The sequence below is a fragment of the Nuphar pumila genome, chromosome 1, assembly GCF_984573655.1.
Source record: "Nuphar pumila chromosome 1, dmNupPumi1.hap1.1, whole genome shotgun sequence".
NCBI lineage: Eukaryota > Viridiplantae > Streptophyta > Magnoliopsida > Nymphaeales > Nymphaeaceae > Nuphar > Nuphar pumila.
In genome coordinates, this window is record NC_143249.1 from 158,914,553 (window position 1) to 158,942,278 (window position 27,726).

A 27,726-nucleotide genomic window follows, 5' to 3' on the forward strand; every position below is an offset into this window, starting at 1 on the left:
GAAATCAAACCGAATAATGGTTTGTAAAAAAAAACTATTTAAAAAAAGTAAAAAAAAGAACAAACTATTTACTAAAAAAAAACTCAAACTCACTAACTAATCTAATCTAAAATTATTTACACTAACCTCATTTCAAAATATATCTAACTCTATTTTTAACTCTAATTTTTATTTTATATTTTTTTATTTATTTTTTTTTTTTAATAAAAACTAAAACTAAAACTAAAACTACTATGTTAATATCAAACATCAAAATACATACTAAAATATACAAATAAAGCTATTTTTCATACATTTTCTGTTTTGAAATCAATTTGGCTCATTTAACGAAAACTAGCATAAAATTGGGTTTTTAAAACATTTTTTTCATAAAATCATGCATATTTTAATGTTAAATCACCTTGAAATATATGCATGATCAGTGACCTCTGCTCCTAGTCATGCATGTTCCTTCTCAACAAAAAAAATGCTTCATATGTTCAATGTGACCTCACAGTCCATTTGACGTGGTTTGACTAGTTTTGGTGTAGACAAATTTTTATTGGTGCATTTTGAGCTGTTGATTTTTGAAGCTCTAAAAACCTGTTTAAACAAAACAGTCAAATTATCTAAAGCATTTTTTGACTGAACAAACTAATGTAGATCGTATCTATAGGGATTGATCCAAAAGAATCAAGAAAACTTGAAAAATGGATGGTTTCTAGTGGAAAGAAAGGTGTAGTTAGGTGCAACCAATATTTTCTTTATATGTGTGCATCTGCCTGAATTGCCTATTTTCTGGTAAATTGCTTTGGACTTGCTGAAACATGGTGCCTGCTCTTTCTCTGACTCACAAAAAAGAAAAGAAAAAAATTGATATCTGACTATGAATTTGGGTGCAGTCTTACAAATAGGAAAGCAACACGTGCACGTGTTAGGATGATGCCAATAGGCACACCCAGAGTACCCTACAGAACTCTTGGTGAAGGTACATGGCAATGGGTTGACTTGTGGAACACACTTGTAAGTAATAGCACACAGTTGAACATATCTTTGATGCTACATGTTGCAGGATAATTTAGACCTTTGGAAAATTTTACTTGCAGTACAGGGAGCGTGTCATCTTTATTGGGCAACATATTGATGAGGAGTTCAGTAATCAGATACTGGCTACAATGCTCTACCTAGATAGCCTGGAGTCTTCTGAAAAGCTGTACTTATATATCAATGGTCCTGGTGGTGATGTGAGTTTTTGTTTATGCTAAGCAGGTTCTTTTAAGATATCAAATTATGGACATATGTTCATCAATGATTTCTTTTTGTTTTTTTCTTCGGTGCTTTTGACAGTTAACCCCCAGCATGGCATTATATGATACCATACAGAGCTTGAAAAGTCCTGTTGGCACGAGGTGTGTTGGCTATGCTTATAATATGGCAGGGTTTCTTCTTGCAGCTGGAGAAAAGGTCCCACTATTATTTGAGAAATCCTTTATGCAAACTTTAGGAAATCAAATTTCGGAAACCACCCTGATTTTTTATCCTTGTCATGCTTCATTAAACAGGGTAGTCGCCTTGCCATGCCTCTATCAAGAATTGCATTGCAGTTTCCTGCTGGGGCTGCTCGTGGTCAGATCTGAAGAATTTTTTATCTGCTGAGTTGGAGCCATTCATACTTTGTCTCAATAATTCCCTTAGCATCTACTGTGGTCTCTATTTTTTGTTTCAACAGGCCGATGACATTCGAAATGAAGCCAATGTGATCCTTAGAATCATGGACTATCTATTTCAGGAACTAGCTGCAAAGACTGGCCAACCTGTGGAGAAAGTATGAGTTCTATTTCCCTGCAATTTTATAAAGTTATAGTATATATTTTTACCTTCTGATGGAAAATTTATTTATCTTTTTTTTATTTTTATCTTTTGTTTCAATATTTTTTTCCAACTAGTGGAACTGTAACAACACTTTTCTTGGCACACCTTTATGCTACAAATTGCCTTTATGAATGGCAGATCATGTATTAGACTTTTTGATGGAAAATTCACTGAATTTCTCTTCGCTTTTGTTTTAACAATCTATCTCTGAATTTTTTACAAAGTCAAATAGTATATACTATATCTCTTGATGGAGTTCATTTAATTTTTTTGTTCTTATATATACTTCCAGTTTGATACATTGGTTTGGAATTTCAATGTGGTCAGAGGAAAGTATTAAACTTTTGTTTTATATATATATATAACTAGGTTAGTTTAGTTTGGTTCCTTTTTATTTTTTAGTTGGGATGAGACTAGTCAACCCATAGTGTCGGGAGTCCAACGACTCTCCCTTTTGGAGCTCCAACTTTGTGTATAAATAGGGGGCAAAACCACCACAATATGTATGTTTCATGCCTGAGTCTTGATCAATAAAAAATTATTTTTATTCCTTGTGTTTGCCCCTTTAGTGGGTGTTTGTGTGTGAGCTCATTTTATGACTTGTGTATGTTCTTTTGGTGCTTTGGTGGAACTCTTTTAAGTGTCTACTTTGTTGTTTTGGTGAATATCTTTGAAGGACCTTGTTTCTTTACATGGTATCAGAGCTTTGAAATCAAATTGATTTTTTGGTGTATTGGGAAGAGTGCTACTCAAGATTTGGAAGAGATAAAATCTTTTTTGAAAAATCCATTTAAGTGCTTGTGAGATTGTAGTGCCCTCTTGGTGGTGAAGTGTTCATGTGTTTGTGCTGTTCATTAGTGGCGCTTTCTTGGTAGTGAAGTGCTCATGTGTTCATGCTCTTCATTCGAAAGACTCTCTTGAAGGTGGAGTGCTCGCGATTCTTTTCTTATTATCTCTTTTTTTTTTTCCTTTTAATCTTCTATTCTCTTTCTTAGCCCGTGTAAACATGGATGACAATGATAATGTCACCCTAAAACCCATCAAGCTTAATGACACAAACTTTGTAACATGGTCTTCAATCATGAAGCATTATATGAGGGAAAGGGTTGTGGAGTGGTGTGAGTTTTGGAAAATGATTTTTAAAATGATATTTTTAAATAAAATCAAGTGAAAGCCAGACACCAAAAATATAAAAACCGGCTCGCATGAGTGGTGGAGTTCGGGTCGATCTTAGGGAACGAAAAAATACTTCGTATTCAAGCACACAATCTAACTACGCTTTATTGCAAAAAAAAATCAATTAATTGAATGAATAAGGGAAGAGAGTGCAACCCTCTGCGGAGGACTTTAAACAAATGAATAACGACCTTATTACAAACCCAATTAAATGAATAAAGTAAAATAAACCCTAATCTAAAAATAAAAGAAAGGGTCTTCAATTCTTCGAATCCTTTGTTATTTGTGTCCCTTCTTTGCCTCTTTGTTCACTTTTGTATGGTTTGATAAATGACTTTCTGAGGGCTCTCTGAGGGGCTCTTTTGAGGGCCTAAAGGGACCTCAGAAGGTATTTTGAGGGCTCGAAAATGGGCTCACCGCACATCTGCACATTTTCCTTCAAAATAAAAACACAAAACACAACAGAAAAGAGACAAAAGTAAACAAAATCTAATATTTGGTTCCCCAAAAAAATTCAACAAACAAGAATTGAAACAAGGTAAACAAACTAACTACACTAGAGGCCGAAATAGCAAAACAACCTAACAACCTTTAACAAATTATGAACTAATTTATGACAACTATTAACAACTTAACGATATTACAAGAATCAAGAATTTACTAACTACTTTAACATTAATAACTAACAACTTAAAACAAGAAAACCATACACTATGGATTAAAATGATCTAAACTAACTAAATGCCACAATAAAATAACTACTAACTAATTATTAACAAACCTTACAAAAGCTACTAACTATCAATAATGAAAGAAATACCCGACTGTGCAAGAAATCAAGAATTACTAACCATGACACTATGACATCTAAATGAATAAATAAACTACACGACCAGAATGCAAACTAAAAAATCTGTTTATAAACCGACCTACATGCAATACTAGCCTACTTGACTCAAACACACCAGCTGGACAAACGTCAAGACCCTCTCATCCCTCTTTTTTTTCTTTTTCTTTTAAACGTTACTACACACGCAATGTCGCCCGAGTATGTGCTAGACCTATGTGAGCTGAGTTTGGTTGCTCCGAATCTGAGTTCTCACTGATGCACGGTTCAGCTTAACCATGTGACCTAGTTCCAATGGCTCGATTTGGGTGTTTCGGTTCCAGCCGACTAGCGTGATCGTACTAGACACGATGGTTTGCTCAACGATCCTGATCAGATCTGATCAAGATTCGATTTGCGTGTTTGCTAAAAAAACAACTAATAAAAAAAACTAAACTAAAACACAAAGAAAAAAAACGACTAACTAGATGTTATCTTAATATGAATCCTATTTGAATCTATATGCACTTAACAAACAATGAATCATGCTATGTATTATGCAATGCTAAAGCAGACTCGATGCATTTAACTAAATTGAATTCTAATTAAATATGAAAAAAATAAAGAAGCGAGGGAGAAGAGACTTACCGAACGACTCGCCTCCGACAGACGGATTGAGAAGAAGAGCGACCTTTCCATGATATGCGTGGGTCACGCTGCACCCCTTGATAGAAGAAGAAGAAGACGCCGACGAGGAAACATGGTAGAGGAAAGAAAGAAAAAGAGGAAGAGAAGTAGAAGAAAGAAGAAGAAGAAGAAATCGATTGGGAAAAGAGAGAGAGGGAGAGAGAAAGAAATGAGAACAAGAGGAGAGAAGAGACAGAGGGGGCATGAATTTCAAAGTGGGAGACACCCCCCTCCTTCTCTTAATCTCCTATTTAAATCCAAAAATTAGGTTAAAAACATGTTTTTCAAAAAGAGTCTAATGATTGTTCAAAAATTTCCAAAATAGTCTCTGCTTAGAAAACGTGTTTTTCTAAACTAAATATTCCTAATCAAACTAAAATTAGTTAATTAAAGCCTAACCTAACTAAACTACAATTAAGAAAACTCTAAACTAATAAAAACACTCAAAATGCAGGGCTGGACCAGAAAATGCGATGTTTTTCCGAAAATTCTATTTAAACCAAAACCTCAAAAACAACAATAAAGATGGGTTTTTAATGCACTTTTTACCATGGATCATGCATAAATAGAGATGAATGACATGCGAATATTATGCATGATCATGGAGATTAGTGGATGGGTCGGATTTGAAACCCAAACTAATTCTTATTAAGATAGAAGGAGAAAAAGTACCTCTTATGGAGGCGGAAGAGATCAAGGCTATGGTCACTTATGAGAAAAAAATGGAAAGAATGAATAATGGGGCATACCAAGATTATGTATTGGCTCATTTGTAGTGTTAATATCAAGAAGTGCTCGAGTCTAGCTAAATTTGAACATGCAAATAAAGCATGAGACTATCTTAAGAGAATGTATTCTTTTAAAGATATTGCTTACATTTGCAACTTGCAAGATAAAGTACGTACTATGACTCAAGGAGAAAAAGTATTAGAGAATACTTTAGTGAGTTGTTTGACCTTTGGAATGAGTTGGCTCTTCTTGAGCCACAATGGCATTATCTTGAAAACATAGAACTCCATTAAAAACAAATTGATGCAAAGCATTTCTATTAATTCATCAATGGTCTAATATTGGAATTTGAGTCTACTAAATCGGCTCTTCTTCATAGAGGAAAAATCCCTTTTATTGAGGATACTATTGAAGAGCTAAGTATGGAGGAAAATAGAGTAAAAAAGAAGACGTCTAAAGAGATGATAATTGGGTCTTAGCCTTGTTTAGACCAGAAAACTATGTCCATTCTTATAAACCACCACATTATGGGAGATCCAACAATGGTAACTATGAAAAATAAGGCAATGAGTTTGAGAAGAAAATTATTTATTATTGCCGTGAACCAGGACATGTCAAGACTTATTGCCCTAAATTGAAGAAACCCTATGAGAATAATGTAGCCTTGGTTGCATAAGAATCAAGTGAGTTCAAAGCTACACAAGAATGTCCTTGACTCGACTTGTAGAGGCTCTTCAACCACTACTCAAAAAAGCTTCATCAACTAGAGCGACTGTCTCTTTTGTTAGCATCTTTGACCCTGGTAAGTCTCTTTGGCTTCTTAACTTAGGTGCCTATTTTCATATGACACCAAATGGTGATATTCTATCTGAATGTGGTAACTCAAGTGAGTCAAATGTTTTTACTACTTATGGGACATCCCTTGAGATAAAGGGAATCGAAAATTTTGAAAATATTTCAAAAGGTTTTTGTATTCCAAACATTAGATATATCCCCAAGCTAAACCTAAATCTTTTGCCTGCCTCCTAATTATCTTACCATGGTATAATGTTTCTTTTTCTTCTATTGGTTGTCGAGTGCAGGATTGCCAGTCAGGGAAGCTGATTGGGAAAGGCCATAGAGAAGGAGGCTTATACTACATGAATTTTTTGAAAATACCTAAGAATACCTTTTGTTTTAATATTCAGAAACTGGATTTGGATTTATGGCATAAAAGACTTGGCCATTCTAATGTATCCAAAATCCAACACTTTTTAAATATGATTTTTTTTTGTAATCTTGAAAATTTTGTGTGAAAATTGTATTCTTGGCAAAATGAAAAGATTGTCATTTCAAGAAAGAACTTTTGTCCAGAGTTGCCAGTCGAGGAAGCGGGAGCGGGAAGCGAGGGACTTTCAAACTTTTAGGAAGTGTGGGGTGACTTAAAAGCAAATCATGAATTATCTCAAAAGTGAACCGGAAGCGATCTAGGAAGCGAACCGGAAGCGAAAAAAGAGGAAAAAAAATAAAAATACAAAAAAAATGAAAAAAGGGGGAACCGTGCTTCCCAAAAAAAAAATTATGCTTCCCAGTGCATTTCAGAAGCGCCACGTTTCGCGCTTCCGAAACACGCTTCCCCACTTTCTTTGGCGTTTCCTGTAACTCTACTTTTGTCTCTACACAACCATTTGAGTTAGTGCATTCAGATGTTTGGGGTCCAACACCTATTGTATCTAAGGGTGGGTTTGCATATTATGTCATCTTTGTTGATGATTTTACTAGATACACGTTGATTTATTTTCTCAAACACAAGTTTGAAGTCTTTTCTTATTTTCAAATATTTCACAAATTGGTCAAAAATAAATTTCAAAATGATGTCTCTATCTTTCGCACTAATTCAAAAGGAGAATTTGTATCAAAGGATTTTAAAGATTACTTGGAATCAAATGGTGTTACATATAAAAAATCTTGTCCCTACACTTCACAACAAAATGGCTTGGCTGAAAGAAAAATATAAACACCATGGAAACCGCAAGAACTTTACTTATTTCAAATCAAGTCCCTAAAGAGTTTTGGGCCAAAATCACATTGAGTGCAGTTTATCTTATTAACAGAATGTCATCTGTCACCATGGTTTTAAAACCCGTGACTCAGAACTCGACTCATTCTTTATTGACTCGTGACTCGGCGGGTCAACTCGGTGACTCGGACCGGGTTTTGTTAACTTTTGATTTTAAAAGAAAAATAATATATAAATTATCATTTAAACATATAAAAGTTTGTAGAATGACTTAATTACTAGTGTAATTGATTAATAAGTAAAATAACATCAAGTAAAACTATATCTTACTTATAATTACTCATCTAATAGCAAGAAATCGAACAACCAAGCAAAACAATAATTCAATATTTCAATAGAAATAAACCTTAAAGTAAAGTTAAGTTACAAAGTTCATAAATATAAAGTTAATGATCATAACACAATGACAAAATCAAATTTTAAACATCAAAAATTCATCCACTTTTACAAAATATGATATCTCAATTCTCAAGTCAAGAGTCAATGACTCAAATCTCAAATAGAGGCGAAGTGCTATTATTTGGAACTTCATTTGAATCAATTCTTGAGTTGGAAGTAGAAATTAATGGCTGAATTGGAGTACTAGTGGTTGCATTTTCCCTTGCATCTTCATCTTCAACTCCATCACCACCTTCGTCATCAATAAGATTAGCTTTTTCAATGTTTTCAACTTCCATCTCCAAGTCTCTTAAGAAATCCTTTATTCAATAAAATATGACACATTTGAGTTAACATGCAATAGAGAAAGACAAAAAACTAAATTATAACAATTTTAATCAAGTTAAAATATCAAACAAACTTTTACGGTTTTACCTCATCTCCATCTAAAACTCCTTCTTGCATGACCCATTCATCCATTGGTGTTTGCAAATATATATTGTCCAAAGAAATTGGGTCAAGACATGTTCTCTTTAATTGCTTTTCTCTCAGACGTAAATTATAATGGACAAACACTAAGTCATTAAGTTTCTTTTGAGCTAATCTATTTCTTCTCTTAGTGTGAATTTGATCAAAGGTACTCCAATTTCGTTCACATCCAGATGAAGAACATGTTTGACTAAGTATACGAATAGCAATTTTTTGAAGATCGGGGGCACATATTCTATGCATTTTCCACCACATTGTTGCATAAAGCCAAAACACACAAAAATGAAAAGTTGATTAAAGAAATATTCTTTTGCACAACACAACAATAATGTTAAAGATAAATCACCTGGCTTATGCTCATCTCTAGTCATAACAGTTATAGAAGTACCAAAATTTGCACTTGCGTCTTCAAATAACTCAAGTTGCTTGCATGCTCTTACTCTAGCTGAAATATTTGGCTCCAACTTCACAATACATTGAATTAAACCATGCCTTACTTCAGGATGCTTTGTGAATTAAATGAAATAGTGCAAATAGTCAAATACATTAAATTGGTAATTGATAAAAGAAAGTTCATATTCAAAATTTAAAACAATTAATAAAAAGATATAAACAAATACATACCTTAGAAAATTGTAGACTATAGTGGTATTTGGGATTGAGATAGTATGTTGTTGCATGAAGAGGGTGATGAAGTTGATTTTCCCAACGATTGTCAATTATTTTCCAATAAGGTTTATACTTTTTCTCGTCATTGTCATGAATTTCTTTTATAGCCTCTTTGGCTCTATCCATAGCTTCATAAAGATAACCCATTGTAGGATTTTCTTCTCCATCGACCATTCTCAAAACTTTGACCAGAGGTTCTATAGTTTTAACAATTGATTCTACGACTCTCCAAAAATTACTATTCAATATAATATCCTCCATCTCTTTTCCCTCAGCAAATGATGAATATTTTGAATTATTTCATTCATCTGATGCCATCATTTTTCTAAGACCACTTCGATGTTCTAGCAAAGATTGAAGCATGATAAAATTAGTGGCAAATCTTGTAGTAACCGGTCTTAGAATTTCTTTCTTATTAGAAAATTGAGTCCTCATTAGGTTTAAAACAAAAGTATGATTGTAGATGAACTTCGTGATCCTTTTTCTTTTTTCCACACATCCAGCTATGCTTTTTATCTTAGAAAAATCTTCAAGCATGAGATCTATGCAATGAGCTGCACAAAGAGTCCAAAATATGGTTTTCCTCCTATCCTCCAACATCTTTCCAGCTGCTTGATAGTTGGCTGCATTATCTGTGATTATCTGTCATTTTTTAATTTCAAAACATTATTAACATACTAGACAAATTATAAATATCAATGTTTAATAGAAAATTACAAAAGAACAGAATAATATACCTGAACAACATTCTCTGCACCTACTGTTTTCACCACTTCATCAAATAATTTTAATAATTTTTCTCGATTCTTCACGATACTTGTTGCATCAACTGATTTCAAGAAGTAAATGCCCCTTGGACAATGAACCAAAAAATTTATCAATGTCCTTTGTGTTGCATCTTTCCAACCATCAGCCATAATAGAACAACCCATTTCAGCCCAAGACTCCTTGTATTCTTTGAAATAATCATCAATTTTTTTAATTTCTTCTTATAACAATCTTCTAGAAATCTCAGATGAAGAAGGCGGCTTCAATCCCATTCCTACTGAGGAACAAACTTCAATCATCTTCGTAAAGTAAGGAGAATTGGCTGCATTGAAAGGAATTGTTGAATGATAAAAAAATCCCACAATAGCTGAACATAACCTATCTCTAGCTTTTTTATCCAAAGCTGCTTTTATTCCAAGTTGTTTCATTGATGGAGACCCTGCCTTCACTTGAACAAAAGCATCAAGATTATGCTTTGGGGCATCATTCATCAATTTTTTCCCCTTTATATATCTTTTCTCAGAAGACTCATCACTTTCATCTAACAAGTCCATATCATTATCATTTACTTCAACAAAGGAACCAATCTCATTTACAATATTTCTCTTATATAATTTGTGTTCCTTAAATGACTCAAAATTCTTACGAATTTTTTTTCTTACAGATTCTTCGACTTTGTCACATGGTTCCACCTCTCCTTTAATACCAGCAAGATGATACTTAAGTCTATTAATGTCACCACTCATTTGTTTTGTACACCAAGTACATTGTACCCTCTTCTTTTTCTTATCAAGTGGTAAACCAAAATCCCACACAGGGTCCTTTCCTTTAGTGAATGCTATTGGACTCCTTGAAGATCCTTCTTCTGACATTTCTTTGATGATTTGATAAATCTAAAACTTTTAAATTTGAAAAGTTAAAAACATACGTACGGTTAGTAGATTATGCACAAACCCACCAAGGAAAGTTAAAAACATACTGCCATACAAGTATAAAACTAAAACTATACATGGTACACTACATAATGCACACAAACTGAACACTGCATATGCTCATCAGCATAAGCAAGTTATCATTTTTTTTTACTATTAACACTAGCACGATCAAGTTATCAATAACAAAAAAAACCATTAGTGCATGCTTCGTTGCCAAAAAAAATAAATAATGGATCCATGCTAATTTTTTTTGTCAAATTTGTTTGGTTAAAATAGCGAAAGAAATGATGGCATATTATTTCACAACTTCAGCAGCCTACATCTTCAACAGTGAGAATAAAGCAAACCCAATCTTGGCTGCATCTATCAAGGATAAGAACAAGAAATATGCAATGCTATTGATTTATTTACAAACTACCAAATAGCCACATTGAATTTCTCTAGAATATGATGGTGAAAAAAATAAACAAAAGCCTTCAAAGAAAAGTGTCCACAGAAAAAGAAGAGGTCTACAACATTGACATACACACAAGCAGAAAAAATAGAATTGCATCTCTTATACAAACGTAGATAATAGAAATGTTCACAACGATATTTATATATTTGACAAGCTACTATTCAAAATGGAAAAAAGTACCCCTGGTGATGTACAATTTATGTAACCATGTGGAAGTTCTTAATGCAAAAATCCAGTGAACTTGTCATATATTTATTAAAGGCTGAGGAATTTGACTTGCAGTATTTGTGTGTCTGTGCCTAGTTTTCAATGTGTATTTCAGTGTGCAGGGATAACAATTCAGCTCCTGAAGTCATCAGAATTTGGTGTGGAGAAAGCAAGAATGTGCTGTAAAAATGAGCACCATTAGGTCCAGTGTGAAAATTTAACAGTTTGATTGGATGGAAACTTGGTGCTGCAGCAACATGGTTGCACTGTCACTCCTCAAACATCTAACTTTGATTTAGATGGGTGATGCTCTTTAATTATTAGGCACGCTTGATCAAGGCACCACACCATTAGTTCGTGAGTCAAATTTTAACTATTTAGTTCCATCAAAACACGCATGTTCCTGAGTTTATCTTTCTCCTTTGCCTTCAGAACTTCATTTGTTTAATCTTTAAGGACCACCAAGTAACTTGGTACACCTATTTACTCAGCCACATGTTTTTGCCTCGTTTTCATGCTCATGGATTGAGGGGGGGGGGGGAGATAGTAGGGCAGAACAGAATGGCCTTGAAATGCGTCCAAAATTATTTGCTCTTTGTTGACACCTCAAGTTTTTCTCGGGTTATCAACCAACTGTCGTTACCCTGTGAGGCGTACGCTTCAAGTACTGAGGCGTACGCCTCGCCTGTGAGGCGTACGTTTCAAGTACTGAGGCGTACGCCTCACCTATGAGGCGTATGCCTCACAGGCGATGTCGCAGCAGCCGAAGGACCACCTTGAATCCTTTACAAAACTCGCCGAAAAATCTTGCCAAAAATTATCGCAGCGGCAGAAAGAAACACAAAAGGGGAAAATTTGAAAAACATACCTGGTGGCATCGAAAAATGTCGCCGATGGACTATTTTTGCTGGAGAAGACACGTCGGAGCTGCGACGATGCCTTATATTCACTGTCGATGTGCCTTCGTCGGCGACTTGGCGTCACTGTTCACGCCAGAGTTAATGTTCGCGATGCAAATACAAAATGAAGAAAAATCCCACATTGTTCATGTCGGCGTCACTGTTCACGTCGGCGTCACTGCTCACGCCAGAAACTCCTTTCCGGCATCGCTTTTCTCGCCGGATGGCTGGAGCTGCAACTGCACTTTCTCGGCTTTTCCTCTCTTCAGTCGAGGATTAAATGCAATGAACAGTGAAAACCTAAAGGGTTTTCACAATTTGTTAACAATTTAAAGGGTAAAATAATTAATATTGCGAAAATGCCATTAAAACAAACCGTCCGAGTTGTCCGATTATTTTTGAACCATGACTTGTCCCGAGTCGCGCGAGTCCTCCAGCGAGTTTTGTAAATCTGAAAACGACAGACCTCGCCCGAGTCAGGCTGAGTCGAGCTGAGTCATGCCCGAGTCTTGGCCACCCGAGTATGCCTTACCGGGTTGACCCGCTGGAGGGCCGAGCCGAGCCAAGTCAGCCGAGTCAACGAGTTGACTCGGCGAGTTTTTAAACATTGTTTGTCACCTTGAAAAATATATCATCAGTTGAGAAACTTTTTAAACTTACTCTCGACTATTACAGGTTAAGAGTTTTTGGGTGCAAATGTTTTGTTTTCATTGATAAAAATGATAAACTTTCTCCTTGTACCATTTCTTGTGTCTTTTTGGGATATGCAAATGACCAAAAAGGCTATGGATTATTTGATTTTAAAAATAAGAAATTATATGTTTCAATAAATGTGTCTTTCTTAGAAAAGGAAAAATTCTTTGAATTTGAAAATCCTAAAGAAATAACTGAGTATTCATTTCTGTTGGATTTAATTCCAAAGTTTGGTGATTGTGATGAAGATCAGGATATCAGGAATGATATGGTAAGTAGAGAAAAATGTTATGTTAATGAGATAAGTAAAGCACTATGTCACATGGGTGCGGGTGCGGGGATTCAACACTTCCAAAAAACCCGGGTGCCGGGTGTGGGGGTGCGGCAGGGGCAAAAATGTATATATATATATATATATATATATATATATATATATATATATATAAGGGGGTTCAGGGGTTCCCCCGACGTGGGTTTTTTCAAATTTCATTTTATATACAGTTGACGATAGCGCACCAGGTCATGTAGATCTGAGTACAACCCCAATATGATGTTATTTGAAATCCATGTCTAAGAATAATATGTCAGATTTGGATAAGAGATCTAAACAAATCCAATCCATTTGCAGCCCTAGCATTGGATGCTGGTTTGTGAGATTTTATTTCACAAGTTTATTAGTATTCATAGGCCATGTCGATCTGTAACAAGTTCATGCTTCAGAGCAGATCTTGGTTATTGTGGCTTCTATCTCGTCAGGAGAAGAGTTCGTCAGGAGAACAGTGAATGCTAATAGCCAGCAAGGCTACCACCATCATATTATCATTTATTATGGAGAGAGAAAATCCTTTACGAAAAAGAAGGATTAGCAAGGCTACCACCATCATTATCATTTATTATGGAGAGAGAAAATCCTTTACGAAAAAGAAGGATTAGCAAGGCTACCACCATCATTATCATTTATTATGGAGAGAGAAAATCCTTTACGAAAAAGAAGGATTTTGAAAAGGCAGGAGCAACAGCAACTGTCAGTAGCTGTCAGCAGAATTTTTTTTTTTAAAATTCTGCAGCCCATTTCATAGGGCAAATTTTAAAAAAAAAAAAATCCAAAAAAAAATGGACTTAAATGATCCTGAGTGCGGTCAACTCACCCAGGATCGGGTTGACCGCACCTGGTGCCACACCCGCACCCGCTCCCGCGTCAAGTTGCGTCGATGCGGGTGCGGCACCCTGCTAGCCAAATCCCTGTGACATAGGTAAAGAACAATCTCAAAATCTGGACTATATTCAATATTCATGTGCCCTAGAAAAATATACGAATGATGAAAACTATCTAGAAATACAAACTAGAAGGTCATCTAGACTATCTAAACCTCCAAAGAAATTTGTGTCCTATGAGTCATTTTCGCGTAAGTATCAAGCTTACATTGCATTTATTACATTCTTATATAGAACCCTCAAAATATGCTTAATCCAAGAAACATTTTGAGTGGGTAAAAGCCACAAGAGTAGAATTTGATGCTTTAGAAAAGGTGAATACTTGGATTGTTCAAGATATTTCCTGAAGAACGAAACCCATAAGTTGTCAATGGGTATATAAGATAAAAACCAAGAGTGATGAAACTCTTGAAATATACAAAGTTAGGTTAGTTGCCAAGGGATACTCTCAGAAGTATGGAATAGATTATGAGGAAACCTTTTTTCCAGTTGCTTGGATGACCACAGTTAGAATTGTAGTAGCCATTGCTTCTGTAAAGAAATGGCCTATATATCAAATTGATGTCAAGAATGCGTTTCTAAATAAAAAAATAGTTGAAGTATATATGCAGTCACCGCTTGATATAATTATTCCTAAAAGAAAAGTTCTTCGGTTAAATAAGGCTTTGTCTGGCCTCAAAAAAATTTAAATGATACCGAGTCATAGCTATAACCACTATGGAAGTGGTCTGACTAAGAAGATTGTTGGCTGATATAGGCGTTCAAATTCACGGAGCATCGCGACTATGATGTGACAACAAAAGTTTCATCTACATCGCCAGCAACCAGACTTTCCACAAACGAAACCAACACATTGAGATGAACTGTCACTATGTACGAAGGATTACCTACATGGCACCATTGATCTTCCCTATGTTACTTCAAAATATCAATTGACAGACTTCTTCACAAAACATCTCGTTGCTCCTAGATTTCACTTTCTCTTATGCAAACTTTCGGTTATCGAACCGTAAGTTTGAGGGAGAGTGTTATATATATATATATATATAACTAGGATAGTAACTAGGTTAGTTTAGTTAGGTTTCTTTTTGTTTTTTAGTTGGGATGCGACTAGTTAGAGTCGTTGGGTTGGACTTCCAACGACTCTCCCTTTTGGAGCTCCAACTTTGTGAATAAATAAGGGGCAACCCCCCCCCCCCCCCCCCCAATATGTATGTTTCTTGCATGAGTCTTTCAATAAAGTATTATTTTTATTCCTTGTGTTTGCCCTTTTAGTGGGTATTTGTTTGTGAGCTCATTTTATGGATTGTGTATGTTCTTTTGGTGCTTTGGTGGAACTTTTTTGAGTGTCCACTTTGTTGTTTTGGTGAATATCTTCGGAGGACCTTGTTTCCTTACAACTTTCACTAAGCTAGTCTCTGAATAATTACAAATACTTAAGATCTCTTCATTATTAAAGTTCGTAACAACCAATCTTTATAAGAAACATTGTTTCTTTGCTGGCTTGCCATTGAGGTGGGGCAAACAGTAATAATGTATAAAAGTTCAGTCTCTCTCTGGATGACTTGGCTGGAGAAGCTAATTGTGATTGTTTGAGGGAGGCATGTAAATAGTTGCCAATGTAAGAAGCAGCATGTGAATTGGGGGCGGGAAGTGACAATTGATAAATTTAAGTTTTAAGAGGATTTGAGGAGCGATAATGGAAAATGAATGGGAAGGGGTTAGGGAGGGTGAAGAATAATTTGAGAAGAAAAATAGGATTTGTGTGCAAAGTGATGGTGAAAGTAATCATAATCCATAAGTTATGTTAAGAAATCTTCAGATCACTTGAGGGAGGCATGTAAATAATTGCCAATGCAAGAAGCAACATGGAAATTGGGGGCGGGAAGTTACAACTAATAAATTTAAGTTTTAAGAGGATTTGAGGAGCGATAATGAAAAATGAATGGGAAGGGGTTGGGGAGGGTGAAGAATAATTTGGGAAGAAAAATAAGATTTGTGTGCAAAGTGATGGTGAAAGTAATCATAATCCATAAGTTATATTAAGAAATCTTCAGATCACTTGAGGGAGGCATGTAAATAGTTGCCAATGCAAGAAGCAACATGGGAATTGGGGGCGGGAAGTGACAACTCATAAATTTAAGTTTTAAGAGGATTTGAGGAGCGATAATGAAAAATGAATGGGAAGGGGTTGGGGAGGGTGAAGAATAATTTGGGAAGAAAAATAGGATTTGTGTGCAAAGTGATGGTGAAAGTAATCATAATACATAAGTTATATTAAGAAATCTTCAGATCACTTGAGTGAAAGAATATAATGAAAACATACTTGCAACATCTAAAAATAGTAATTATATATGATTTATTTGATTTAAGAATGATCTTTGTGAAGAATATTCTTACTTTGTACATCAAGGTACTAAAAATAGCAAGAAAAAAGTTACGCAAAAATTAATGCATGTTCTATAAGATTTGCTCACACATCTAAATAAGCATTATGACTATGTATTGTACTTTCTATGTTGAACAAATGTTAATAAATTTAAGAAGTTAATGCATGCTCTATAAGGTTTGTTCACACATCTAAATAAGCATTATGAGTATGTATTGTACTTTCTATGTTAAACAAATGTTAATAAATTTAAGAAACCATTGATTTGGGCATATTGATACCTCAATCTCATGAAATTCACATCTATAATATTATTAGCCAAGTTCCTGGCTGCTTCCTTCAGTTTAGGAAGCAGGCACTGCCTAGTTCAAAACACGATTTCCAGGAAGCAGGCTTCACACTGCACCTAAGTGCTTCCTTTGATGATGTATAGATGTTCCCATATATTGGTTCCAGCGAAGTTTAACTGGGTAGTCAAGTGATGCACTTATGTATCTGTTTTAACTGGAATATGAAAATGGAAGTTAGATGATGGAACCAATGCACCTGTTGTAGTATGGCTCATTATCTGCATAGTGGTTGTTGGTTATGTTTCTCTTCAAGAGAAAAGACCTTGCTTTTCTATCATGGTGCAGCCCAATCTCTGTTATGTCATGGAGGTGGCCAAAGTTTTGAGGCAAATAGAGGCAGCAATGGTTAAGGAGAAATAGATGCAGGTCCCATGTGACAGGACCATGATACAGGCGGAAGCAGATCAGATCATGCTGAACATGAGCATTTTTGCTCATGCCAACATCGTGGCCGTCCGATTTGTATTTTGAAAAGCTAAAAGGTCAACAAAACTACGTGGCATTCATCCAAAATGCAAACAGACGGCCACGATGTTAGCATGAGCAAAAAGGCTCATGTTCAGCATGACCTGATCTGATTCCGATACTAGCACGTTGGGGCCATGGCATGCTGTGCTGGATGGTAAAGAATGGTGCAAGACACATGGTTTTGGTGCAGCCTGATGTTGCAAAATGCTATGTGGTATCTGATTGATTTGGAAAATGGTTAGATGGGCCTTACAAGAACTATTCAAGCAACAATGGGATTCACATTGAGGAAGTAATATTACCTGTTAATCATGCTGTTGATGTGGTTTCTGAGTTTTTCTCAGACTCAGGCATTAGAGGACTTGGTTTTGTATTGAGTCATATTTTTGGTATCTGCTGTTGCTGGAGTGCATAATTGAGTTTAAGAGAAGGAATGAGATTGAGGACCGTTTTTGTAGATGAAACTGAATTTAGCAACCATGTAGATGTGAATGAGAGAAACCTTCATTGGTAGTATTAGTTCATGGGTTGTTGCAGGATTGGCCTTACACTTTTTCTTCTGAAAAGAGATCCACTGATCATCTTGTGTAAATGCCTCTATGCTTGAGTCTATTGCCTTATGCAGTAGGGAATTCACTCAATTGTTTCACTTTACTGTTGTTGTTTTGCTGCCAAGACTGGTGGTTTCCACATGCACAAGTAACTTGGTTTCACCGTTCCCATAGTCGTCACTTATATTAAATACTAAATCACTACATTGAACAATAGATCATAAATAATAAAAATCAAGTGACCTTTCAGCATCAGATGTTCAGGGATTTGACGTCTATTGTATCAGGTACCTTACACAATATTTTTCGGTTGTGACTCCAAAACCTGCAGCCCTATCATGAACTGTGGGATATATTCTTTATTTTTTACCACTTGACTAATCTGTGTCTCCATGTTACCTATGTTAGAATTTGAACTCTTCTATATCCACACTTGTATTTGGATGATGCAGATACACAAGGATCTTAGTCGAATGAAGCGATTCAATGCTCAAGAGGCTCTGGAATATGGGCTGATTGATCGTATAATCAGGCCATCTCGTGCCAAGGCTGATCCTCCACGCAGGCAACCAGCAGGAGGGCTTGGTTAAACGCCTGTCATGGAGTGACTGCATTTGTAAAATTGGTGATCAAAATGATCTCATGCATGGCTGTTTTTTTTTCCTATACAAATGATAGAAACATTAACAGCTTTGACTTTTAGCCAGTTTCATCGGTAGTTCTGGTGGAAACAGTAATGCCAATGGCGTTGGATTTGCTAATGCATTTACTAAATGAAGCCATAGAATTTTGGTCCAAATCCCAAGTAATCATTAGAATCAATATTGTCATGGCGCTACCTTTAAGCTGAAACTTTTGGGATGATTCGTGATGGTTGGATGGCGAGGGTCGCATTATATTGACCCAGGGGATTCCCTCTCGCATCAAGGAACGTTGTGCTGTAGGGAGTCCGGATCGGGTGCAATATTATTGCACAAAAATTTGTGCATTAATCACCCTATCACCCTCCATCTGATGAAGCTCACTTTATGTCTCAACTTTTGCATGAGCATCTGTATCATTGCTTGTATCCTCGGTTGTTGGGCATTCAAGTTGCCTAAGAATGCTGAAGATGAAACTTATAGAACAGATTATCCACCCAAGCTGGAGACAGGAAGAGATAAGGAAATAAAGGATGATAGCCAGTCAGAACTAAAGGAGAAGATTGACGACACAAGTAGAACTGCGGCAGAAGATTGTCAACATATACGAGCACACGATAGGGAACAAAAACAAGGCGAAGAAAATGAACAAAACCAGATTGTGGATGTACAAGAATGCATAGAAGAAGAGAAAGGAATTGATGAATCCAATAGAAGAGTAGAAGAATTCATACAGAAAGTCCACAGACAAAGGATGCTAGAGAATCCACAGACAAAGGATGCATAGAAGAGGAGAAAGGGTTTGACTTTTTCTCTGCAGATTTTGGGGAGAAATCGTCCACGCGCAAACACTCACCACTGAAGAGAATAACGTGCCTGTGGGGCCCACGTAAAAGCGGATGACTTTTCCCCACAGGTTTTTCCGGCGTCATCAAGAGCGTCCTTAGAGTGAAAGAGAATCTTGTGCAGCAATTCCTAGTGTTATGACTTCACAGAATTTGCCACTGAAGGAACCTGATAATATTTATTGCAGAAAGAAAGCATGCCAATTGTTGATAGACAGAGAGAGATCTCATCAGAACCAACAATATGACCAAAGACACATGGAAAGACAATTCTTAGTATGCCAACTAGAAATTTACAACAAAAAAACCAACAACAAAGAAAGCACAATATTCAGTACAAATAGCACACAAAGGATACATGATGAGTACCATAAAAGTCGCATGTCAGCAAGAAATGCATCAAGACTGTCATCCTAAAGCATCATAATCAGCCTAGTGAGATGAATATCTGAAAAGCCATGATCCTGGCAAATTTTAAAATAGTCAAATCCTGATTAATTCTTCAGAACCAAATGGCATCAGTAAGTCAGACACTCCAGCATGGGAATTTCACCAGCTGTTCATAAACCAGCCATACTTGTGTTAAAAACTCTATTTAATCCAAAGCTCCAAGTTGCTTAACGGCTTTGGGATTAAGTGACTACCCCTTTGGCATGGAGGCATTAGTATTGGTTGAATCTCTTGATTCGGGCAATGGGTGTAGAGCATTCCATCCATCGGTATGTTAAGAAGTCATGGGCTTCTGTGGTTCATTAGAAGGATCTGGATGACCCCGTTCATCATAAGTCTCATCCATGCCCGAGCTAGAAATCGGAATTGCAGCTGTTGGTGCGACTGATGTGACCATCTGAGGCAGGCCTCCTGCTGTTTCAAACTTTGGTTTTTTTAATTTGCTGTCCCTCCTGATGGTTCGGCATAAAACTCCCTACCACAAATCTGCCAGATACAGAAATACTAAATATTACTAGTTGCCGTTAAGTAATTTGTACTGCAAGCTAAAAGAGATTGAAACTTTTGTGTCGCAAAGCTAGCCATAACTATGAGTCCAGCAATAATTGGCTGGCATGCATAACAAAAACAGTTGCCATGAAAAGAGAACGTACTTAATTAATGACAATAGATAGGGATGAAAGCTGATAAATACAACATTCCATCAATAACAGCCTTCATTATAGATTAGGACTGGGCAATGTGCTGGCCTGGCCCACATGGGCCATACAACCTGGCTAGCAAAATGGTCGGACGAAGGCAGTACTAAAAAATCTGGTTCATTCCAGCCTAGATGAGTAAGCCATGGAATGGCCTGCAGGCTGCCCACCTAAATAGAAAGAAAAGACTGCCGGAGACACTGACCCAGCCCAGACCCAGTTGATTTTTGAGTAGGCTTTAATGGCACAACACTTCAATGGGCCAAACCTGAGCTCAATCTGGGTTGGGCCGTGGCTCAAAAACTGGGCCAAAAGGACCCGGTCACAGTGGTCCACGGGCAGCCCGGTGTGCTGGCTAGTCCTATTAGACATCTGAGGGAAGCAAATTAGGTGATGGCAGTGAAGTATATAACCAAATGGAAATGCTTTTTTCTGCAATATAATATAAGGTTCCTTCTTAAACAATGGGCATGAGGAGAAGAGGAAGTAAATAAGCTAGTATTTTGGAGAGATCAACATGGCCCAGGGCTGTAAACATAAAGTCTTTTTTATATAATTTTTTTGAATAATAATTAGTAATTAGGGTTAATACTTAATAACAAATAAACAAAGTAGGATATCAATATTCCATACATGTAACTCTAAATTGAAGCCAAACATAACCAAAATATAAAAATTATGACACTAATAGGTGGTAATTGAGGATGCCCTTGACCTAGACATGTTCATCTTATTTATAGAAACTAAATCATGATATCTTGTTATCTGCTTCAAGACTTACATATCAGCAGAACATTTTTGTAACACAATGTTTCCATTAGCATGGAAAATACCTGAACTGGACTGGCAGCCATTAATAAACCTGCAACACCTCCTTTTACAACCCGTCCATCTGGACTTGCCAAAGAAACACTCAGACCTCCAGATCGGCTCCTAGGTCCACCGTTCTCTGTCAGCATGAATGACCCAGACAAGGAAAGTATTTCAAAGCGCCCCTGGCAAAAAGAAAACAAAAAATCCACATCCTTACAGATGAAGCAACAAAAATGAGATCCCCATAGAACCAGGAACTCCAGGAGAATAATAAAGCCACATTATACGCATGAAATATGAACTAAGATGTCTAATATTTCTGGAGGCATAACATTACATAATGGATGCATTTATGCTTAAGCTTAGTAGTGAAAACTTAATGATAACAATTTTTGCAGTCAAACATATCGCTGAAGAAATGTTAACATGGGTTCATGCATGAAGTTCCAAAAAGAAAAGATTGGTGATAAATGCCTGTTGTCAGGAAAAAAACAAATTCTCACACAAGTTCTTAATGCATGAATGAATGTTATAGGCAATTGAAACCAACACTGGATAGTTCTGTTATTCTAATTTATCTATCAGATTGCTTTCTTCAGATGTAACAATCAGAAAAACTGCATACTTCCTTAAGATGAGAAGTATCTGACTACTGGAAAAATCTAGTATATATCATCCTTCATAATATGAATGAGGTGACAGATCATGTCTAAATTGATGCTTGTGTAGGCATCTCCAAATGTATTGCCATGGAAAATGAATAACTAGATAACAAATAAAAGAAAGAATGAAAATATCAATTGCAAAACTGAAATGAACTGCAGAGGGGCGGACCTAATTAAAAATCATTTCCAATTTCTTGACAAAATTTCATAGCCCAAAGTTGAAATGGATTCTTACAATGAATTGTTTCGTATTTACAGACACACCAGATCTTATCTTTGATCGATAAACACATTTTAAACATTTTTAAGCTCAAAAAATGGAACACAAAATTCAAATAATGAAATAATCTACGTGGCTGCTGCATCACACTGTTCACAGGGTGATACACCATGTTTTAGCAAGAACAGATGCCAACTTAATGAAGCATTATTTGTAACAAGGAATGTCCATACCTCGTAAGTCAAGGTCCCACCAGAGGAATCAGGTTGGCGAAGAGTGACATTAGAAATGGCACCATTGGCAGAAAGAACACATATAGCCCGGGGCCCTTTTTGCGAAAAAGACATTATCTTCATTGTTATATCCTATGATGGTAAAAATGTTACCACCAAGCAAGTATGAATCAGTGAAATATCTGGAGGTGTAAGAATATAAATCTGAAGTTATTCGGACAGCTGCCTGCAGTGTTTCACAACTCTATACCACAATCAAGAAAAAGAAAAATACATTGCAGTGACACATTAGCTGTAAGTCACAAAATCTGGTGAAACAAGGAATAAATCTGAGTTAAGCATCTAATTGAAATGATGATACACAAATCAATTAACATAATCCACAAAAAAAATCATATTATAGAATCCACTATCTTTTGTTTTACCCAAGGTACCCATACATAAGTCCACGCAGGTCAGGTTGGAGCTGGGCTCAGACCCGATAACCAGAGAGAGAGAGAGAGATGTCCACTATGCCACTGTTGATATATATATATATATATATATATATATATATATATATATATATATATATATATATATATATATATATATATATATATATATATATATATATGTGTGTGTGTGTGTGTGTTTCTATGGTCCATTTGCTAGGAATCGACTGTTGGATCGTGTTTTTTTTTTATGAAAAACATGATTTTTTGAGACTTGAATATTTACAAAATTGTGGACCATTGACTTTTAAGTCATTAAAAAACCTACTCACTTGCTGTAATTAGATGATCCAAGAGCCAATTCCTACAAAACCAATCATGTAGATCATATCCGTAAGGTTGATTTTACAAAAAAGAAAAATAAAAAAACTGCCAAAACTGCCCCGTCCATTCCTAGGTCATACCTAACCTAAGGTATATAACTATATATTACCTACACCTTACTATACATCTTGCCAGGTGTCAAACGTATTATCTTAGTAAATGATTAACTACCACAAACAGGTAATCATAACCAAGGTTGGACTTAGGTGATCTTCCCAGAACGTCCATAAGGGTAATCTTCTAGGGTTTGTCAGACATTGACAAAAATTTGTGAAGACTTAACATTTGTTAGAAGGTTTCAAAGTGTTACACAAGAAACATCCCTTCATGGACTGAGCAACATCTTATTGCATCTTAGGCCAGTACAGATACCTCTCCATATTAAGAAAATCTTGTTAACTCCAAAATGTCTTGCAGTCTTGGAAATATGGCCTTCACTAATCCATCTTACTCGGTCAATAACTTGCAGCATGCACAATTGCACACCTCGATATAGTAGACCATCCTTCAATGTGAATTTATACCTTTGTTCCTTTTCAGCTTTTCAATCATTTTATTGAAATCAGGATCTTCATCATATAATACTGCATATTTTGGGCGGTACAGAGAATAGATTTTCATAGTAAACTGTAAATTATTGGTACCTAGGGTCTAAACAACATATCTTCCCTCTTGCTGTTCATGACCTTTTTAACATGATCATCAGTGCAGATAGGACATCCACTTCATATGACCAACCTGCTGCAGTTTATTTCAGTTTGGAAAAACTGTAAGAGTTTATGTTCTATGCACAATACCACCTCTTTATATAACAAGTAGAAATATCAATGCTTCACAACCTAATGAAGTGTGTATAACTCATTGTTACAATTACAGGTCTGATATTTGAGTTGTCCTTAAACAATTATGATCGATAGGCTACCAGTTCTTCATCCTGCAATAGAATTGCTATTAGGGCATACCAAAATGTAAATAAGTACAGTAAAGCATAAATGGTAGGTTGTTAACAAAAATTATCTATTATATAGTATACTAGTGGAATTAAACCAATGTAAAAATAATTTTTTTTTTATCTTAAAGAGCTTTAAATTCCACATTACAAAGCCTAAGAAGACATGATGTCCACAGGATATAAAAATTATAAGAGGAATTCTGGAGTAAAAGTGTATTGTCAAGCACACCTATGAGTAAAAGAGTACACATGTAACTGAACCCAAGCCTAGAAAACAAATGCCTAAATTACCTTTGATAACATACAATTGTAAAATGGCACAAATAAATGAAAAAAGGCATTTCTGGTCCATACCTCAAAATAGGTAAGGTAAAACGGGAAGCTTGGAGAAAAGAAAAATGAAGTGTGGGAGGATCAAATTGTGAAGAAGTCCATAATACACTCCACAAAACAGTCATAAATCAAATGGTGCTAGGTACGGATCTGAGAGAATATGGTGATATTCTATATTAATATACTTCCCCCAAGAAACTCCATTTCGGCAAAGGGAATGATAATCCACATATCACAGTTACATAGTGGAGGACCTGCATTATGATCTCTGTCTCACTGAAAATCAACTAAAGCATACTATCTCTTTAGTGGTTTGACTCATGTCCTTATCCTCTGCTTTAATAATGGGTTCTTGATAAGCACTATAACTCTAAACTCTTGAACATAACAAAGGACTCCCATGAGAAAATCCGATGTTAAAATGATTTATTTAATACCACAAACTGTAACACGTATCTAATTTTATGGAGAACCATGTCATGAAGATTGAAAGTAAAACTAAATGGAACAATTTTCAATATAAGGTAAAGCATTGTAATGAAAAGAGACGGAAGCACCAATGGAGCAAAAAGCACTCTTTAAGAGTAACCACAAGAACCAAGAACACAAACACTAAAAGTGCTCACACAAAACTCTCAAAAGTAGAAAATGACTTAAAGTCATAAGTTGGATATTATTGAAGAAAGGAAGAGAAGGGTGAAAACCTATGTCACATGGGTGCGGGTGCGGGTGCGGGGATTCGGCACTTCCAAAAAACCCGGGTGCGGGGGTGCGGCAGGGGCAAAAATGTAAATATATATATATATATAAAGGGGTCGTTGTTTCCCCCCCCCCCCCCCAGGTTTTTCTGCTAACAGCAGCTGTCTGTCAGCAGTTGACAGCTGCTGTCAGCAGACTTTTTTTTAAAAAAAAAAACGCTGTTTCCCTCTGCTGACAGCTGAATTTTTTTTAAAACAAACTGACAGCAGCTGTCAATCCTGACAGACAGCTGCTGTCAGCAGAATTTTTTTTTTAAAAAAACCGCAGCCCATTTCATAGGGCAAATTTTAAAAAAATAAAAATAAAAAAAGGACCTAAATGATCCTGGGTGCGGTCAACGCACCCAGGATCGGGTTGACCGCACCCGGTGCCGCACCCGCACCCCCGTCGAGTCGCGTCAACGCGGGTGCGGCACCCTGCTAGCCGAATCCCTGTGACATAGGTGAAAACCCAATACATTTACAAGAGGGAGCCTCCTCTATATATAGAGGAGGAGAACTAAAGGAGGACCATAAAGGGGGGCTCCCTTCTAGTCGTTGGGAGCCCCAACGGTCATAAATATGACTGTTGGGGCCCCAACGACTAGATAGGTGGGGCCCCTTATGGTTCTTCAAAAGTAAAACTAAAAAAGTAAAAAGAAAAAAGGAAAAAGGGGAAAAGAAAGAAAAAAGAAAAAAGGTAAAAAGGAAAAAGTACAGTGGATTTACCAAAACACCCTTATCAGGTTTTTGGTTTATACAAAAAAAGAAACAGAAATATATTATGTATATATACATATATACATATATATACTTATATATATACGAATTATATATATAAGTATATGTATATATATATTTATATATACATAATTTAACATGCCCCCTCAAACTTTACGGGGAGAAGACCGAAAGTTTGCTAAGAGGAAACATGAATCGTGGAGTTGGGAGCGCCTTGGTGAAGAAGTCAGCCAGTTGATTTTCTGAAGTGACATATGGTAATGTGATGGTCCCTCTGAGATATTCGTCTCGAACATAATGGCAATCCATTTTGATATGCTTGGTCCGCTCATGAAAGGTGTGATTGCTGGCAATGTATATCGCACTTTCGTTATCACAACAGAGCTTGGTGGGAGTGGAAATGGGAAAACCCATGTCACCAAGGAGACTTCTGAGCCATACGATTTTCATAGTTGTCATTGTCATAGCTCGATATTCAGCTTCAGTAGATGATAGGGAAACCTTCTGCTGCTTCTTGCATCTTCACGAAATGAGAGATTCACCTAAAAAATGCAAAGACCCGTTATTGAGATACGATCATTGGGATTTCCTCCCCAGTCAGCATCAATAAAAGCAGTTAATTCAAGAGATGAGGAAGAAGATAAGAAGAGTCCCTTGGAGATGGTATTTTTGATGTATTGCACAATTCTCATTACGGCCGCCATATGAACCGAAGTAGGTGCATGCTGAAACTGGCTTGCTGCATGAACCACATGAGCTATATATGGACGTGTGATGGATAGATAGGTGAGGGATCCGATTAATTGACGCTAGAAGGTTGGATCCTCAAGAAGAACACCATCTTCAAGTCTCAGTTTTGCATTGATAACTTCGGGAGTCTCAACTTTCTTTTCATCAAATATTCCTAATTTGGTACAAATTTCTGCAGCTAATTTCATTTGAGATAGGATGTATCCTCGCGCGGAATAAGCCACTTCAATTCCTAAAAAATATCTCAAATATCTAAGATCAGACATATCAAAAGTTTCTTTTAACATAGACTTTACATCATTTACTCCCTTTTTTGTGATTCCCAGTGATGATCATATCATCAACATACAGCGGGAGCATAATAATGGAGTCACCTGTCCTTTTAACAAAAAGAGCAGTGTCAGTATAGCAAGAAGAAAAACCTAAATTGATTAATACATTACTAAACCTGTCATATCAAGCTTTAGGAGCTTGCTTAAGTCCATATAAGGCCTTTTTTAATTTCAAAATCTTTCCATTTAAATTCATACCTAGAGGCGGTTCCATATAAATTTCTTCATTTAAATTACCATTCAAAAAGGCATTTTTGACATCAAGTTGAAAGATTGGCCATTTTTTAACAGAGGCTATAGCAATAAGAGCTCGAACACTAATCATTCGAGCAACTGGGGCAAAAGTTTCATCATAATCTACCCCATACTGTTGGGCATATCCTTTGGCTACCAACCTAGCCTTATATCTTTCTAATGAACCATCACTCTTAGTTTTTACTTTAAAAACCCATCTACATCCAATGGGTTTCTTGCCATTGGGAGGATCAATTATTTCCCAAGTTTGTGCCCTTTTAAGAGCATTAGGTTCTAGTTTCATAGCTTCATTCCAATGAGCATATTGTTTAGCATCACTGTAATGAGATGGTTCATGAAAGGAGTGAAGAGCAAGTAGACATACTCGAAAGTTAGGAGAAAAAGAATCATACGAAACAAATCTATTTGGTATTTTGGAAATACGATTTGATTTTCTTTGAGAGGTCT

At 36.1% G+C, this 27,726-nt stretch overlaps 2 long non-coding RNA genes across 2 annotated transcripts in view; both read left to right on the top strand.

Annotated features, from left to right (window-relative positions):
* LOC149849251 (uncharacterized) overlaps nucleotides 1–18,497 on the top strand; it is a 199,141-nt gene extending 180,644 nt beyond the window's left edge. The window contains exon 4 of the long non-coding RNA XR_016433285.1: nucleotides 18,249–18,497. This is a non-coding gene — a long non-coding RNA (uncharacterized LOC149849251). The remainder of the gene's footprint in view (nucleotides 1–18,248) is intronic.
* Nucleotides 1,086–1,610, top strand: LOC149849252 (uncharacterized). The gene is made up of 3 exons (XR_016433286.1): nucleotides 1,086–1,223; nucleotides 1,327–1,443; nucleotides 1,542–1,610. It is a non-coding gene; the product is annotated as an uncharacterized LOC149849252 (long non-coding RNA).
* Nucleotides 18,498–27,726: the final 9,229 nt, after the last annotated feature.